We start from the raw sequence: 3,252 nt of genomic DNA on the forward strand, positions 1-3,252 counted from the left end.
GCGCTGGATACCGCGTCCATCCTGGAGGTTTCGAGTTCGAACCTCCTCCTCCAGAGGGTCCCTGTTGAGTGCTATGTTCAGACCCGCGGTATCTCTCTCGCATCCAAGTGTCTGTGTTGTGTCTCTTCTTTTTCAGTCGAGTCTTTTCAGCATTTGTTTGTGTCGAGTCCATTGGCGAGATCTGTTTGGGACTACTTCGATGGCTGGTTCCCCTATATTAGCACACACATTCACACGTGCATTGATATTGCACGTAGATTAGGTTTTTGGTGGAGGTCCTCTCACAGGGCTCCCACCTTGCACATCAGTTTTATCATTCCTTGCTTGGTATATTGGTTCATTTGGACGGAGAGGAATAGCTGCAAGCACCGCGGCATTTCTTTTCGTTCTTCACATGTTATTTGGCAGGTTGTTCAGCATTTGCGGATCTTGGTGGCAGCGGGTGAGCTAGTCCCCCTTCATTGGCGCGGTTGCCACCCCTGCCGTTGACTTCATGCCTTTGGCTCCTCCTCGCCGGCGAGTTCTGAGGTCCCTGCAAGTGCTTTGGCATCCACCCGACGATCCTTGGTGAAGCTGAACACCGACGGGGCCTTTACTAGCTCGACGGGACAGGCAGGTGTTGGGGGGAGTGGTTCGGGGCTCAGACGGTTCTCTCTTGGGGCCTTTTGTACGCCTCTCACAACTGGGTCGGCCTTCGAGGCGGAGCTTTTAGCTCTTCTTCACGGGCTCACACTGGCTATGCAGGTTCTCCTCGCATGTCTGGGTCGAGATGGATGCGGCAGCAGTGGTCACGGTGTTCACTTCAGGACGCGGAGGAGAGCAGCGGATGTGAGACATCACATGGCTCGCATTCGCACTTTGCTCGCTCAGATACAGTTTATGTTCTCTCACATCTATCGAGAGGGCAACCGGCCAGCAGACTTTTTTGCATGTAGGGGGGTCCAGACCCCTGCCATCACCTTCTTTGATGCGGATTCAGCGCCTCGGTATTTGAAGTCGCTCGTCAGGATGGACCAGTTGGGCTATCCAAACTTCAGATTCAGATATCGAGATGGATGACTACTTCACTTGGTTCGTGGTTTTGATTTATGGTTTTTTGATTTCCTTTGGATTTGGCCCGCCTTTTGGCCATCATCCTTGTCCTTTTTATGGTGTATAGCTTTGTTATGTTTATTCTCTCTTTAGTTAGATGGTTAGTACCCGGTCTGTGGGGATACCATAGTAGCTTTGTTAGCTCTTGTGTTTTGTATCTCTCGTGCGGACCGAGTCACTTTTGGGCTCGTCTGATGTATGTTCTTTTGGTGATTTTGATATATACAGGTTGGGGGTCCGCCTTAACCCCCCGCCGTGATGGTGCTTGAGGAAAAAAAAAAAAAAGCCCCTTGGCCTAGCGGTAAAGGGCGTTGGATACCGCGTCCATCCTGGAGGTCTCGAGTTCGAACCCTGGGAGGCGCAATTTGTATTTCCTCCTTGTTATAGGAGTTGATTTGTAATTTCCTCCTTCATATATATGATATAAATATATAAAGTTATTGGAAAAAAAAATAAAAAAAAAAACCCTTTATGGTAAATGCTTAGGCAATATTTGGCGGCCATGCCACCTTAGTGGTCTCTGGACTATCCGTCGGTATTGTGACCAGGAAATTGTTGGAATCCGAATTTGTATGACCTCTCTAAAGGCGTACTTATTTTGGTTTTTACGGTTGTGAGATACATAATTGTTTTATGGTTGTTTGCGGATTATGTGTTAAGCTAGTATGTGATAAATAGTTTTATTTCTTCTCAGCCAAATTCTTAATAATGTCTGCGAACCTTAAAGAAATCAAACTCGAAGGCCAAAATTATGTAGACTGGAAATATTAAATGGATAAGATTCTCATTGCTGAAAACTTAAAGTTTGTACTCACTAATTCATGTCCTCCATTTCCTCGACAAAATTCTACAAAGAAAGTTTGAGAATGCATTTTATGCATGTACTCGATAAGTTCTTTGAGGAAGAAGGTCAAACTACTTTCTTTTAAGTAGTGAGACAAGTCTTGGTTTATACCGATGATAAAGGAATATCCAATGAGGACGTTGTCCAGATTCTATTGGAACATCCAAAAGAGATAGAAAGTTTTCATGAATCTTCTGATTCAGTTACTCAAATAGTTTCTACACTCAGTTCATCGCCAAATGTAATAGGAAGTGATTATATGAAGGTTGTTACTGAAAAGTTGGAAACCTTTGGCATTATATTCACTTTATTACTATTGGAGGAAGATAACATGATACTTGACGAATTCATTAAGGTTGTATCTTTCTTATGTCTTAGTTCAATCGAACAGAAGACTAGCAATGGAAAGAGGGAAGAGCTGAATTGTCATCAATGCCTGCTGAAAGCAAGAAAGGCAAGAAAGATTTGGTGAAAAAGGCAAAGAGAAGATGCATTTAAGTCGGATTGACCTCTTATATAGAAGGACAATGGCTTAGAAAACAATGCAACTTCTAAAGAAGAGATCTACATCTAGTTGGGCAGTTGTTGCACTTGGAGCTATTTATTTATGCTCACTTTATTGTTTTGTTTTGATGTATAAGACTTTGTTTTATTGGTACAGTTTAGTTTGGAAAGAATTCAGTTTCAGTTTCTAAACTTGTTAATGATTAAATGATGTTCGATGTCATTTGATAATGCGTGCATTATTGAGAAATGTGGATCGAATATCTATCATAGTGCCATAGAAAAACAAATTATACATCATAGTATCTAAACAATATAATTGCAAAAAAAGATTGAGTTTAACACCACAGTTCAACTTCTTAACAATGAATGATAAAGTTTTTATGGTACTTAATCATAAGGCCAAGAAAGTACTTAGTAATTGTTCAAACTGATTTTGTCTAACTCAAGTGACTATCGAGATTTTAACAGCTTACTTGTTAAATAGCTTGAAAGTCAGGTAAGTCTGGTTGATGCCACAAACCAGTTTCAGAATCCTTTTGGTGGTTCCATAGGGGATTCAGAATAGTTATATAGGTACGAACATATGAAAGACTAGCAAGTCTTACATGGTTTACTACCACTAGGAGACGAGCACATGGTTACCAGATCAGTAGTTGGGAGCTTAATCCTAGCTTTTACTACTCCACAGCACTTCTTCTATAGAATGATAGTCCATACTCAAGCAGATACTCGATAGTCTCTCGAAGACAAGTTCGACTTAGTGAACAGTTTTACTCCAATAAACACCTTATCAATTGATGGGATATACG

This window comes from Salvia splendens, chromosome 15 (assembly GCF_004379255.2).
Source record: "Salvia splendens isolate huo1 chromosome 15, SspV2, whole genome shotgun sequence".
In the NCBI taxonomy this organism is placed as follows: Eukaryota; Viridiplantae; Streptophyta; class Magnoliopsida; order Lamiales; family Lamiaceae; genus Salvia; species Salvia splendens.